This window comes from Arachis ipaensis, chromosome B04, assembly GCF_000816755.2.
Source record: "Arachis ipaensis cultivar K30076 chromosome B04, Araip1.1, whole genome shotgun sequence".
Taxonomy (NCBI): domain Eukaryota; kingdom Viridiplantae; phylum Streptophyta; class Magnoliopsida; order Fabales; family Fabaceae; genus Arachis; species Arachis ipaensis.
Genome location: NC_029788.2, coordinates 94,387,375 through 94,402,980, shown reverse-complemented (window position 1 = coordinate 94,402,980; position 15,606 = coordinate 94,387,375). Strand labels below are relative to the sequence as shown.

General features: G+C 31.0%; 1 long non-coding RNA gene across 1 annotated transcript in view; it reads left to right on the top strand.

Moving 5' to 3' along the window:
* Positions 1–11,674, top strand: part of LOC110270707 — a 19,572-nt gene extending 7,898 nt beyond the window's left edge. Inside the window, exons 2-3 of the long non-coding RNA XR_002360351.1 lie at positions 10,431–10,434; positions 11,515–11,674. This is a non-coding gene — a long non-coding RNA (uncharacterized LOC110270707). The remainder of the gene's footprint in view (positions 1–10,430; positions 10,435–11,514) is intronic.

Sequence of the window (15,606 nt, the reverse complement as noted above, 5' to 3'; positions counted from 1 at the left end):
GGTTTTTTACCCTAATTATTATATATATATATATATATATATATATATATATATATATATATATAGTTATTATCTAGTTATATCTAGGGGTGTTCTAACTAAAAGTCTATACTCTAATAAAGGCTGGACAATCGAATGTTTTCAACTGCTTGTGATGTATTTATGTGTGGTTTTTTATAACTATTTTATATGTTATCAGTTGTGAATTGATTATGAATGATTCTGTCTATTATCCCAAACGTTTTCAAAAAAAATACCTCAAAAATTAACTACATTTTTAACAACGAATTAGGCTCATATGATAAATAATAGATAATAATTAGGAAGACAAATTGGTAGCACTCAGTTTCCGGTATGATCTAAACATATTGAAAATTGGGTCGTTACATATAAACCTCAAGGTTCACTCCATTCGTCTTAATAGTGTCACAGATCTGCAGGAAGTCAGATATTTATTTGTTGGGGTCCTCCTACGGGAGTCTATGAAACTGATAGTTCTACTGCACCAGAGTGACCAATTGAGGCTTACGCTCAAAATTATTGGCACCAATGGCAAGTACAGATATATTGCGCCCATAGAAGTCAGGTGTAGGTGCAGTGTATGAGCCAAGCACCTTCCTTGCTTGCTCTTCAACATTCGGATTCTCTCCATTAGTTGCCATCGTGGTCTCTTCAACTTCCTTCCAAAAAAATTTTCTTGAGATTCTCTCCGGCTTTGTAAGCTTTAGCTTGTTGCAAACGCCGCATCAAGGTTCTTTCAGGTTCAGAATCAAACTCGAGAAGGGGCTCTTAGTCCCTGTTCCTGCTCATAAACAACAAGAAACAAAGAAAAAGTGGGAGTCTCAACGTCAGAGTATAGAGAACTCCCAGTGAGATATCCTATGTAAAAAGAAATAAAATAAAATAAAGTAAGCAATTAACCAAAAAAATTTTGAAAATAAAGATGAACAAATAACCTAAAAATTTTCGAAAATAGACTAAAATGAAAAATAAAAATGCAAAAATTTTCGAAAAGAAAAGATAAAAGACTAAAGGGACACCAAACATAAAATTCAAAATTAAAGGAAAATAAATAAGTAGAACAAAATTCGAAATTAAAATGGAAAAATAAATAAGATAAAAATTGAAAATTTTAAAGACAAACAAAAGAAAAAATCGAAAATTAAAAGAAAAAAGTAGATGAACAAAACTAAAAAAAATTACCTAATCTAAGCAACAAGAGAATTGGTAATTGTCAATCATGAACAATTCCTGGCAACGGCACTAAAAACTTCGTGCGTGAAATTAGAACTCGTACAACTTAACCAGCAAGTGCACCAGGTCATCCAACTAATACCTCAGGTGAGTGAGGGTCGATCCCACGAGAATTGTCAGGCTGAGCAAGCAATGGTTATCCTGTTGGACTTAGTTAGGAAAACAATAAAGACATTTGTTGTTGTTGTAACGCATAAAACAAATAAACAAGCAAATAGAGAAAAGCAAGTAAAGGTTTAGTGAAAGACAATGATGAGAAATCAGTTAAGGTCTCAGAGATGTTTATCTTTCCAGATTAAAACTTCTTACTAACTAGTTTAACGATGAATGATTCATTCTATGACAAACTGTAAGTGATCAAACCCTAATCCTTTAGTGATTTAATCTCCTCTAATCCTTATTAAACGCCGCTCCCGTGGTCATTCAATTCGGACCGGAGGGTGAAGTTCAGAAAACTAGTTTATACCACAAAGGCCTTAATCACCCCAATTTCGACTAAATAGATGTTGCTTATCCCCATCAGGTCGTGTGATTAGCCGTCTAGGAGGAGTGTTTTTAAGCTGTAGTTCAAGCAAGATAACTCTCCCGAGAATCACAAGAACTCATGTAGAAAATGGTCATACTCCCGTTCCACCCAATTCATAAGATTAAGAAGGAAAACAACTCCTTAGAATTGAATCAAACATATATTAAAAAGAAGAATAATAATCTTAATCCATAGATATAAACATAGCTTCTAACCTTAACCAGTAGGTTTAGTTGCTCATAACTTAAAGAGAAAACAGGATTCTGAAAAGTGCGGAAGGAAGAAGACCCTAAACCTAAGTGATCTTTTCCTTTAAATACTAACCTAATAATAAATGCTAGATCTAAAAGATATTACTTGTAAATAAAAATTACAAAAAAAAAAAATAAAATAAAATTAAGGAGAGCTAAATCCACTTGGAGGCCCAATTGAGTGTGATTCGGGCTGCTACTGGCGTTTTACTTTAGAATTTGGACGTGAGATGCCAGAGAGGGAGAGTAACGTTGCTGGCCCTACTTCCCTGCTAGCGTGAAACGCCAAGTGGGCGTTCAGCACCTAGGGAGGTGCTGGCAGTATTTCCTTCTTTTGCTCCAGGCTCCTCCAAACTGCTCCGAATTTCACCTAAAACCATAAAAACACAAGAAAAACTCAAAGTAGCATCCAAAGGTGATTTTTGATCTAAAATCAAGCAAAAGTAAATAAAATCTAACTTAAAACAATATAAAAATAACTAGAAAAAGGGTATAAGATTCTCACGCATCAGAGCAGCCCTCAGATATTTCGAACTCAGTGATCCTATGTCAACACATCAAATCTCCACCCGGAGCAAGTGGAATCACTCCACTGCATCTACCCAGGGAGCTCAAATCATCTCATTCAATATTTATCTTTATTATTCAATCATTTCATCTCATCAAGGACAGCCCTCAGCGTCAACCGACACCAGCATGAGGGACCTCTTAGATATGCAAACACAAGCAAGATAAACAAATAACCCATAAGTATAATCAAGTAAAGCAATTAGCACAAAGTCATTTAATATGCACAAATAACAAGCCAAACGTATAGCAAACACAAACAAAGCAATCAAGTGGAAATGATGATGTCTGTCCTATGGCTAATGAGCTCATCTGTCGGTTATATAGCCAAAACCTGAAACATTTAGTAGCTAACCCAGATATCATCTCTCAACACAAAGAGAATCCTCAACCTTCTGGGAGGAAACCCTCAACCTCCCAATAAGAGAGAGAATATAATGTAACGATAGGAAATTCTCAACCTAACTCGTTTACACCACGGCCAGAAATTAAATTGAAGGGAATCCTCAACCTTCTCTATTCAATTCCTTGATGTAGCAAGAGAGGGAATCCTCAACCCCACATGCCCATCACAAAAAGAGACAGAATCCTCAACCTCAAGTTGTCTATCACAGCAAGAGAGAGAATCCTCAATCTCAACTTGCCTATACGTGAATGGGACAAAGCCATCGTCCTCACTATGTCATCAAAATCTCAATTCAATCAAACACAAAAGAGGAAATCCTCAACCTCAACTCACCTATTCACTCTCGGATATAGTGTCTGTCACACTTCTCAATTATAATCTCATCATAATCTTCATTTCTCGTATATAACATATAATTCAGAGGGAATCCTCAACTAGGGCTGGGCAAAAACATCCAGATTTTGGATTTTAAACCAAATCCTAACCAAACCATTTAAAAAAACAGTTTTAAATAAAAAAAATCCAAACTACATTGGATCTATTTTAAAGTTTGGTATTCAAATTCAAACCATTTAAACAATTTTAAATCTAGATCTAAATCCATTCCAAATTAAAATCCAAAATTAGAAAAAAACCTAATCTAAGACTGAATCGTGAATCCACAATCTAGTTCACACACATAACCGTGTTGGTCTTCTCTTTTTGGCTCTTCCCTCTTGGTCTCCGCCGCAGCTGGCACCGGAGCAGGCAACTGGCACTAGCACTGGCACTAGCACTGGCACCAGCACCGTGTTGTCTCTTTCAATAGCCTCACCTCTGTTTCTCATCTTCTGCATTTTCTAGTGCTTCCTTACACGTTTGCCATCGTCGTCCTTTGGTTTCGCCGTCGCCGACTCACTGTCACAGGTGCGAGCAACTAGATCTTCTTCTTGCGTCTGGGCCAGTGGGTCACCATCTGCTTCTACATATTCTGGATTTCTAGTTCCTCATTTGCCATTTTCTCATCTTCTTAAATTTTTTCCCTGTTTTGATTTTTCCTTTATTTTTTGAAAGAAATATGTTACAATAAAAATCTGTATCCACAAATTTTACTGGAGTTTGATGATTAGTGGTTCTTAGACTTGAGAAAATTTGATTGTGGTTATGGTTTATGGTTGGACTGAATATTTTATTATTTTTGTTCTTGGTTCTGATTTTTCTGATCCTGGTTAAGGTTGATGGTTGGACTATTTTTTATTATTGTGAAATTATTTGTTTTGTTTTTGTTATTGTATTATGTTTTTTTCTTATTTTGTTGCTTTTTTGAACTATTTTTTATTCAATATCAATACTATTATGATTTTGGTTGTGATTCTTGGATCTAGACTATATTTTGTTCTTGATCTTTGTTCTTATTTTGTTTTTTATTCTTGGTTTGTTTCTTGGTTGTGATATTTATGCATTTTGATAACAGTGCATTTCAATTTAGTTTGGTTGGTCGCTTCTGATAAAGAACTGAAAATTATCACTCTTATGAGTTTTGACTGAAAATGTTTCTAGCAAGAACATTAATCGAACTTTTTAAACTTCAACCCTATTAAAATTCAATTCCTCCTCAGAGTTATGCTTCTGCAATTTTTTGTTCTGTAAGTTATTTTACATGGCTGGGTGTAGAAAAAAGTTCAGGTCATTTATTTTGGGTGTTTCTTTATTTTGGCTACTTGTTATTATTGGATCACAGATCACTTCAATTTTGGGTGTTTCCTCATTTTGAGTTATATACCTTACTTTATATGTAGAGCAAGATGACTAAAAATAGTAATATTGAAGCAGCAGAGATGTCCGCTATCACTCAACCATCTTCTCCACCATCAGGTGTTCGTAAAAATCGGTTAGCTATTTGGGATCATTTTGATGTAGAGAATGCTACCGAGAAAAAGGCTAAATACAAATATTGTGGTAGTTTAATAGAATATGAGAATGAAACTAGCTCAATGGGAGGTTATTTGAGAAGTTGCAAGCAAAATCCTAATAATTATTTGAACAAAAGATTCGAACAAAAGAAGAAAAATAACAACCACACTGACTATAGATGAGCGTGGTGTTTTAAATTCAACTAGTGCTTCCAAATTTGACCAAGAGGAGGCTTGAAGGGCACTTGTGGAAATGTTTATTGGGGAAGAACTACCATTTTGCTTCGTTGAGAGTCTGACATTCTGAAGATATATGCATGCCCTACAAGCAAGATTCAAAGTTCCTTCACAGACTACATTAGTACGTGACATTGGAGCATTTTATGCTGAAGAGAAGATGAAGTTGCAAGATTTTTTTTCGGAAAATTGTGGTAGAGTATGTCTAACAACTAACAGTTGGACTTCAATTCAAATTTTTACTTATGAGTTTGATAGCACACTTTTTATATTTGGACTTGAAATTACATAAAAAATACTTAATTTTTTCCAAGTGACAAGTCATTCAGGAGAGGTTATAGGAGAACAATTGAGTCTTATTTAAATAATTGGAATTTGAATTGGGTATTTAGTGTTACAGTTGATAATGCATCGTCTAATGATGTTGCAATTAAATATCTGAAGTAGTGATTGAGTTCTTAGAATAGCATTATTTTGAATGGTGAATTTATTCACATGAGGTGTTGTGCACATATTCTAAACTTAATTGTAAAAGAAGGGTTGAAAGAGATTGATGAATCAGTCTTGAGGATTCGTAGTGCAGTAAAATATATTAGATCTTCCCCCTCTAGAACCACTAGGTTTCAAAGGTGTATTAAATTAGAAAAAATCCAATATAAAGACTTGCCTTGCATGGATGTTGAGACTAGGTGGAACTCTACCTATCAAATGTTAGAGGTAGCATTGAAGCATCGCAAAGCATTTAAGTTGCTTACTTTGAAAGACAATACCTATATAAGAGAGATGAGTGGAGGAAAAGGGATAGGTGTGCCTTCTGATTCAGACTGGGAGTATGCTGAGTCCATTGTACCATCAATGATGGCCAGTGTACGTATTTCTAGTACCTTATATGTTACTAGTGATATGTATATGAAGAAAGTATTTGCAATTGGACAATTTATTCATCATTCTTGTGATTCTGTTGATTTCAATACTATGTCAATGGCGGAAAGAATGAGGGTTAAGTATGAGAAGTATTGGGGAAATCCTGATTCGGTGAATATGTTGTTATTGATTGCTATCGTACTTAATCTAATGCAAAAGATTGAGTATGTCAACTATTTCTTGAATTACTTATTTGGAAAAAAAAAAGGAGGCGAATTGAAGTCAAAGTTGTCCAAGTGCATAAAGTTACTTTATCAGCAATACCAAAGTTCTGAGAAAGCAAGTGAAGCTGATACGCAAGTTGTTCAAGCCAACAACATTAATACTGATGTTCATGGCATAAGCATTTTTCTGCAAGCAACCAGTCATAGAACAAACACAATATCTGAACTTGATAGATATTTACAAGAAGAATGCAAGCCATACTTCCATAAGTTCAATATCCTAAATTGGTGGAAGGTCAACTTAACCCGATTTCCAATTCTTGGAAATATGGCTCGCGAGGTATTGGCTATATCTGTTTCTGCGGTAGCTTCGGAATCTGCATTTAGTACTGGAGGAAGAGTCTTCGATCCATACCACAGTTTCATAACACCTAGAATGGTAGAGGCCTTAGTCTGCATAGGAGATTAGCTTAAGGAAGATCTTTTCTCTGCTTTAGATGATGATGGTGAAATTCTTCAACAAGTTGATCAAGGTATAGAATTTTTTCATATTTTTTCTCGTTTTATTTTATTTTTGTTTTTGTCATCTTGCTATTTTAGAATTTAGGTATTAGTTACCAATTAAAAGTTATTGAATATAGACTTGATAATTAATTTCATTCCCTTGGCAGATATATTTTTCTCTAATGATGGTGCTTGTTCTATGGCGCCATCAATTGATAATCTTGATGATGACTAGGTATGCTTAGTATTCACATTTGATTTTATACTTTCATTCAAAGATTTATCTCAAAATGACAAAGATATATTTTGTTATTTACAGATATATTTTTCTCAAAGCTTGTAGTTGTTTGATGATTTTGTTGGCATCTTTTAACATTTTGTTGTTGTTGTTTTAGGAAGATTTTTTTTGTGGTATCCTTTTGATGTTTTGAGAAAGATTAAATATTATATAGATTAACAGTGTTATTAGATTTATAAAGAACCAAATCCTAGTTGTATTGAACCTATATAGTTTAAAAAGACTTTAGTATTAATTTTACTATTAAAAAAATTATGGTTTGAAAATTAAATTTCTAAAAACTTGTTTTAAAATTGGATTTTTTGTTAAAAAATCTGTTTTGGAAATTGGATTTCTAAAAACTGGTTTTAAAACTGGATTTTTGGTTAAAAAAATTTGGTTTTAAAACTAAACAAGTGTAATAACCCGTGTCATGCACGTGATAAAATTGAAATTATAATTTTAAGTTATTTTGTTAAAATTAATTTAAATTATAATAATTTGGTTAATAAAAAAGTAACATTTATACATTATTTATTTTTTCTTAATCTAGTATTAATTGTATTAACTCTAAATAGTTATTAATTGGTTTTAGTAATCTATTTTCTTCAATAAATCAGACATATATACTCAATGTGACCATAAATAATCTAGTAATACTTAAATCCACCAACAAATTTTTATATGTTGGTTTAATGTGAAGTAAGAACATATCAAGATCAGCACAAAATGAACAACAAATCATTAGAGAATTCTAATGCAGAAAGTTCTCCAATGAACAATAAATAATTTAAACCCACTAAATAACAACTCAACACTATCTTTTGATGCCTGCAAAATATATATCCGAAATAATATTATATCAATGTTAGTATACAAAATTATATGATTAATGTAATTATAAAATTGTTTATCAGGAGAATAAAATAATACGAATTTTTATGATAATTTTAGTATTCTCAAGCTATAAATGTACAATAAAAATGTATTACACATTAGCACCTAGAATTTGTCAATTTTTTTTCCATGATATAAGAATGTTTTCTTGCTTTTGACCATAATATAAGCTATTTTTTCCAGTCAAAAGTCCAACTACATCTAATTGAAAAAAATGAATTAAAAAGTATTAAATTAAGGACAAATAAATGAATAACATAATAATAATACAAATTAACTACGTACCAAATAAGTTAGATTTTTCATTTGTTTGTCTCAATATATCAACATGAGCAAAAAAAATAAAATGATTGTCAGGAATTTTACGATCATCGACCGTATTTATTATACGTGACTCCTTCTTAAAAGTTATTCTACACATGTGTGCAGTTGAAAAATAAATTCCGTTTGATTCCTCAATTAGAAAATTTGAGAAGACATAAACCTTCCCCTCGATCAGATCATTCTCAAACATCTTTGCCAAATAATTCTTGATTGAACAATGAATTTTATCACACTATAAACCAAATTAAATATAAAGGCTACCAGCACTTATAAATCTATGAAATCTCACTGTCTTTGATTCGTGCAAGGTTTACTTATCAAATAAACTTAAAATATGAACCAAAAATAATTATAAACTGGACCTAGCATCACTTGAAAGAATCATGGAAAATAATCAACTTACCTTATCATCAATGAGAACCATTTATATGTAAGCCGTCTTGCTCTTGTCAAATTTGGATGGAACTTTCCAAAACCTTATAATTCTTGCCTTTATTTTTTAAACTTTTTCATTACATAATCTATCATAGGTAACATTGTTAATAGAATCGTAGCTAGTAGCCATTAGGTATGAAAAATAACAAACAGAAGAAGAACTATGTCTGAGGAACAAATTTTCTAGATGATAAATAATCGTAACAATTCAATATTACTCCTTATATATATATACATACACACACACACACTAATTATACACCGTAATAATTAGCGAATATTTTCAATGGAGATACTTGCTACAATTAGATAAAAATTATGACATCACGTTTTATTAACCTTTATGATTAATTCAATAGAGATACTTGCTCAGTATATATATTATCTACATTAATTATATGCCAATATTTTTAAAAAAGAGCTAAAAGAGGAGATATATAAATATACATAATATTATTGCTATATAGAAAGCAAATATAAATTACTACGTTCTTTTTTATTATATTATACAACTTAAAATTATAGTATCATATTACTATTAATTTTAGATACTTGCTACAATTATATCAAATTTAATTATGACTCTAAATAAATAAAATAGATAACAATCAATATTTTTTTTTCTTTTTTACATTCAATATTTACTGTAAATATAAAAAAGTAAAATAACTAATGAATAAAAATATGAGTAAAAAATAAAACATAGTAATTAAAATTCAATTTGTTAACTAATTAATTTTGTGTCCATATAATATAATTTAACGAAAATATTATGAATCACAACCTTTTTATTCCACAAAAGAAACACTATATGTAGCCTTTAGTAGTACAAAATAATTATAAGAATTAATTATTGATATTAATATTAATCAAAATTTATTATTGATACCCTAATCTTTTTTAAAATATGTTTTACCTTTTTAAAATATAATGCATGTACCGTCTAGACCTTTTCTATTTTTATTATTATTATTATCCACTAATTGATATCAAATTAAATGGATCACCATTAATGTGTACATCAACTATCTACTAATAAAATTATTGCACATGAATGCGAATTAGAATTATATCAATTAATATAATTAGACTGATTAAAAATATCGATGATTGATAATTAGTTTAATAATACATTGAATATTGATTTGATATAATTATAATAAAAATATTTTCTTAAATTAATATAATCATACATTATTTATGAGCTAATTGTAATATAATTAGAGTAAATTCATTTGGACAGAGAAAAAAGTTCATGTGTAATCTTCATAAATTACAGTAGTTTCTTTATTTATGCATACGAATATATTAATTTTTTTAAATAATTCTAAATATTTTTTTATTTATGCATACATATATATTAATTATACATAAAAATATTTAAATCACATATATAAATTATTTTTTTGTTATAATTATTTCCTTATATATATGATTATTTTTTATTCTACAATCATGCAATAATTTTTTATTTTTTATATCCATATATATTCTTTAATTCCTGCTATATTCATATGCATAATTAACAACTTGTCACTAATAAATTTATTGTATAATGAATAAGAATTAGAATTGTATCAATATAATTAAAATGATTAAAAATATTCTCGATTGATAATTGATAACTAGTTTAATAATGTATTAAATATTGATTTTATATAATTATAATAAAGATATTTTTCTAAATTATTATAATTATGTATTATTTATTAAATGCTAACTGTAATATAATTATAATAAAGATATTTTTCTAAAGTAAATTTACAAGAGAGAATAGTGCATTCATTTTGGAGGAAAAATGAATTATGAGAAATTGACACCTCACTTTCATTAGTTGGGGGAAAATCCAGTTTTAGTATATTAAGTAGATTTTAAAAAAAATGGATCTTAAATTTGGATATTAAAAAACTGAATTTAAAACCGGTTTGAAACTTATTTTAATTTTTTCAAATCGGTTTAGAACCGGTTTCTCCTTTTAATCTGGTTCCAGTTTGATTTCATGAATCACAAAACTAGTTCTAAAGTGGATGCGGTTTGGATTTTTGAAACTCCAAACCATACCCATCCCTACTTGATTGTGATATTTATACATTTTGATAACAGTAAATTTCAATTTAGTTTGGTTGGTCGCTTCTGATAAAGAACTGAAAATTATCACTCTTATAAGTTTTGACTGAAAATGTTTCTAACAAGAACATTAATTGGACTTTTTAAACTTCAACCGTGTTAAAATTCAATTCCTCTTCAGAGTTATGCTTCTATAGTTTTTTGTTCTGTAAGTTATTTTACATGATTGGCTGTAGAAAAAAGTTCAAGTCATTTATTTAGGGTGTTTCTTTATTTTGGCTACTTGTTATTGTTGGATCACAGATCACTTCAATTTTAGGTGTTTTCTCATTTTGATTTATATACCTTGCTTTATATGCAGAGCAAGATTACTGAAAATAGAAATATTAAAGCAGTAGGGATGTCTGCTAGCACTCAACCATCTTCTCCACCATCAGGTGTTCGTAAAAAATTGGTCAGCTATTTGAGATCATTTTGATGTAGAGAATGCTACTGAGATGAAGGCTAAATGCAAATATTGTGGTAGCTTAATACAATATTGGAATAGAACCAGCTCAATGGGTGGTCATTTGAGAACATGCAAGAAAAATCCTAATAATGATTTGAACAAAAGAAGAAAAACAACGACCACACCGACTAGATGACTGTGGTATTTTAAATTCACCCAGTGCTTCCAATTTGACCAAGAGGAGGCTCGAAGGGCACTTGTGGAAATGTTTATTGGGGAAGAGCTACCATTTCGCTTTGTTGAAGGCCTGAAATTCCGAAGATTTGTGCATGCCCTACAAGCAAGATTCAAAATTCCTTCACGGACTACATTAGCTCGTGACATTGGAGCTCTTTATGCTGAAGAGAAGATGAAGTTGCAAGATTTTCTCTCAGCAAATTGTGGTAGAGTATGTCTAACAACTGACACTTGGACTTTAATTCAAAATTTTACTTATATGAGTTTGACAACACACTTTGTTGATTTGGACTGAAATTTACATAAAAAAAATACTTAATTTTTGCCAAGTAACAAGTCATTCAGGAGAAGTTATAGGAGCAACAATTGAGTCTTGTTAAAATAATTAGAATTTGCATCGGGTAATTAGTGTTACAATTGATAATGCATCGTCTATGATGTTGTAATTAAATATCTGAAGCAGCAATTAAGTTCTTGAAATAAAATTATTTTGAATGGTGAATTTATTCACATGAGGTGTTGTGCACATTTTCTAAACTTGATTGTAAAAGAAGCATTGAAAGAGATTGATGAATCAGTCTTGAGAATTCGTAGTGCAGTAAAATATGTTAGAACTTCTCCATCTAGAGCCACTAGGTTTCAAAAGTGTGTTGAACTAGAAAAAATCCAATATAAAGGCTTGCCTTGTATGGATGTTAAGACTAGGTGGAACTCTACCTATCAAATGTTAGAGGTAGCTTTGAAAGATAATACCTATATAGGAGAGATGAGTAGAGAAAAAGGGAGAGGTGTGCCTTCTGATTCAGACTGGGAGAATGCTGAGTCCATTGTACCATTTTTGTGAGTGTTCAGTGATGCCACTGTACGTATTTCTGATACCTTATATGTTATCAGTGATATGTATATGAAGAAAGTATTTGCAATTGGACGATTTATTCGTCATTCTTGTGATTCTGTTGATTTCATTACTATGTCAAAGGCAGAAAGGATGAGAGTTAAATATGAGAAGTATTAGGGGAATCCTGATTCGGTGAATATCTTATTATTGATTGCTATCGTACTTAATCCAATGCAAAAGATTGAGTATGTCAATTATTTCTTGGATTACTTATTTGGAGAAGAAAAAGGAGGCGAATTGAGGTCAAATTTGTCCAAGTGCATAAAGTTACTTTATCAGTAATATCAATGTTTTGAGGAAGCAAGTGAAGTTGATACGCAAGATGTTCAAGCCAACAACATTAATACTGATGTTCATGGTATGGGCTTTTTTTCTGCAAGCAACCGGTCGTAGAACAAACACAAAATCTGACCTTGATAGATATTTACAAGAAGAATGTGAGCCATACTCCCATAAGTTCGATATCCTAAATTGGTGGAAGGTCAACTCAATCCGATTTCCAATTCTTGGAAATACGGCTCACAAGGTATTGGCTATACCAGTTTCTACGGTAGTTTCGGAGTTTGCATTTAGTACTGGAGGAAGAGTCCTCAATCCATACCAGGTTCCTTAACACCTCGAATGGTAGAGGCCTTAGTCTGCACAAGAGATTGGCTTAAGGAAGATCTTTTCTCTGCTTTAGATGATGATGGTGAAGTTCTTCAACAAGTTGATCAAGGTATAGAATTTTTTCATATTTCTTCTCATTTTATTTTATTTTTGTTTTTACTGTCTTGTTATTTTAGAATTTAGGAATTAGTTACCAATTAAAAGTTGTTGAATGACTTGATAATTAATTTGATTCCCTTGGCAGATATATTTTCCTCTAATGATGGTGCTTGTTCTATGGCAACATCAATCGATAATCTTAATGATGACTAGGTATGCTTAGTATTCACATTTGATTTTATACTATCATTCAAGGTTTTGTCTCAAAATAACAAAGATATATTTTGTTTTTTGCAGATATATTTTTCTCAAAGGTTGTGGTTGTTTAAAGATTTTGTTAGCATCTTTTGACATTTTGTGGTTGTTGTTTTAGAAAGATTTTTCGATGGTATCCTTTTGATATTTTGAGAATGATTAAATGTTATATAGATTAGCATTGTCATTAGATTTATAAAGAACAAAATCCTAGTTGTAATGAACCTATACAGCTTAAAAAGACTTTAGTATTAATTTTACTTTTAAAAAAAATATGGTTTGAAAATTAGATTTCTAAAAATTGGTTTTAAAACTAGATTTTTAGTTAAAAAATCTAGTTTGGAAAATGAATTTTTTTAAACTAGATTTTTGGTTAATAAATCTGATTTTAAAACTGGATTTCAAAAATAAAACTGATTTTAAATTTGGATATTAAAAAACCGGATTTAAAATCGGTTTATATATAAAACTGGATTTAAATATTAAAATCGATTTGAAATCGGTTTTTATTTTTTTAAATTGGTTTAGAACCGGTTTCTCTTTTTAATCCGGTTCCAGTTTAGTTTCATGAACCACAAAACCGGGTCTAAAGTGGATGCAATTTGGATTTTTGAAAGTCCAAACCATGCCCACCCTTATCCTCAACCTCTCCAATCCGTCATCAATTTACCAAACTCAGGCTCCCTACTCCCCATATTCGTTATCAAACATGTTCTCAATCTTATTTCACCGCATTCATAGTCATAGTCGGAATCAATCATCGACATCTCTTGTTATCATAATTATTCTCATCTTCCTCAATCAAATCAATCATCATCTTTCCTCATCATCATAATCATCCTCATCATCCTCATTTCTCATCACATTTTATCCATCTTTCTTCAATTTACTAACTCAACTCATACATTCTCATTCTTAACTCCTCTACCCTCTACTACACCGACTCTAGACTCATAACAGGATTTACAAAAGTTTAGAAGGCTCGAAAAATAGCTGAGAACTTAAAAATTCACTTTTCAGAAAAACAGGGGTGGTCATGTATGCATGCCTATTTTCGCGTACGCATGGGTGTAAATTTGCAAAGCTCGCGTATGCATGAGTGTTAAAAATACATAGTCACGTACGCGAGCCACGTTTGCATACGCAAGAGGACTTAGCCAAGCCAAATGCTCACGTACGCATGAGTGATTTCGCATACACATGCATATCAGGTTTTCAAAAGCTGATATCCTGCAAAATTCATTTTTTCAACCAGTTTTCATACTTTTATATCTTTTTGTACAAAAATTATTTTCAACCATTCTTGAACCATTGAAAATATTATTAAATAAATTTCATAAAAATTTACTTTCATTGAATTTTCAGCTCCGAGGACCAAGTTATGATCTGCCAAAATTGGTCGAAAATTAGTTTTTGACTAAAAACAGAACTTACCAATCTTTCCAAAGTTTCACAAGCCACCTCAATTTACACTCAACAAAATGATCCCCAAACCATCAAATTCAATCATTTACAGTCAATCAAGTTCGAACCTACTCAATCCATACATTGCAACTCTAAATCATCAACTTCTCATCTCAAATCCTCAATTCTGTTATTCTAACAAATCATTACCAATATCTACATACTCAATTCCATAATCACCATTTCAAGCTCATGCATCAACATTCAATACATTCATCACTTACCAAACTTATCTTTCATGGCCTTCGGCCCAAATTCACATCCTCCGGCCCAACATTCATTTATCCGATCAACTTAATAATTCAACAATTCATCAATTCATAATTTTAATCATTAATTCATACTACATTCTCATACAAGTAGTCACATCTCAATTCACAATTACCACATTTAATTTCTATCCAATCGCACAATTCAATATTATTCCTAGGGGTACCTAGCCTAGGATTTCATGTCACATTACATGATACTTAAATGAAATTTAAACCGTACCTTCATGATGACGGTTCACACCTAACACTTGGGTTTTCTTCTCAATGACACCCATGCTCCAAACAAGCGAGGTTTATCCAAAAGCTTCGCAAGCCAAAATCAAGGTCCTAATGTGTACCAAAATCACCCAACAACTCTAGTGTAACTAATTTCACACATATATCAACTTAGGATTCATAAAATTTGATAAATCACAAGGGTTTAGTGAATTCTTACCTTATCTACTGGAAAATTGGGATGGAACTCACTAATAGCTCATACTAAAGCACTCCTAAACCATCAAAATCACAAAATCTCTAAAATTTTATTAATAAAACAAGAATTGTGTAAAATTGATTAATAAATGTATAATTTAAAAAAAAATAAAAATCTCTAAAAT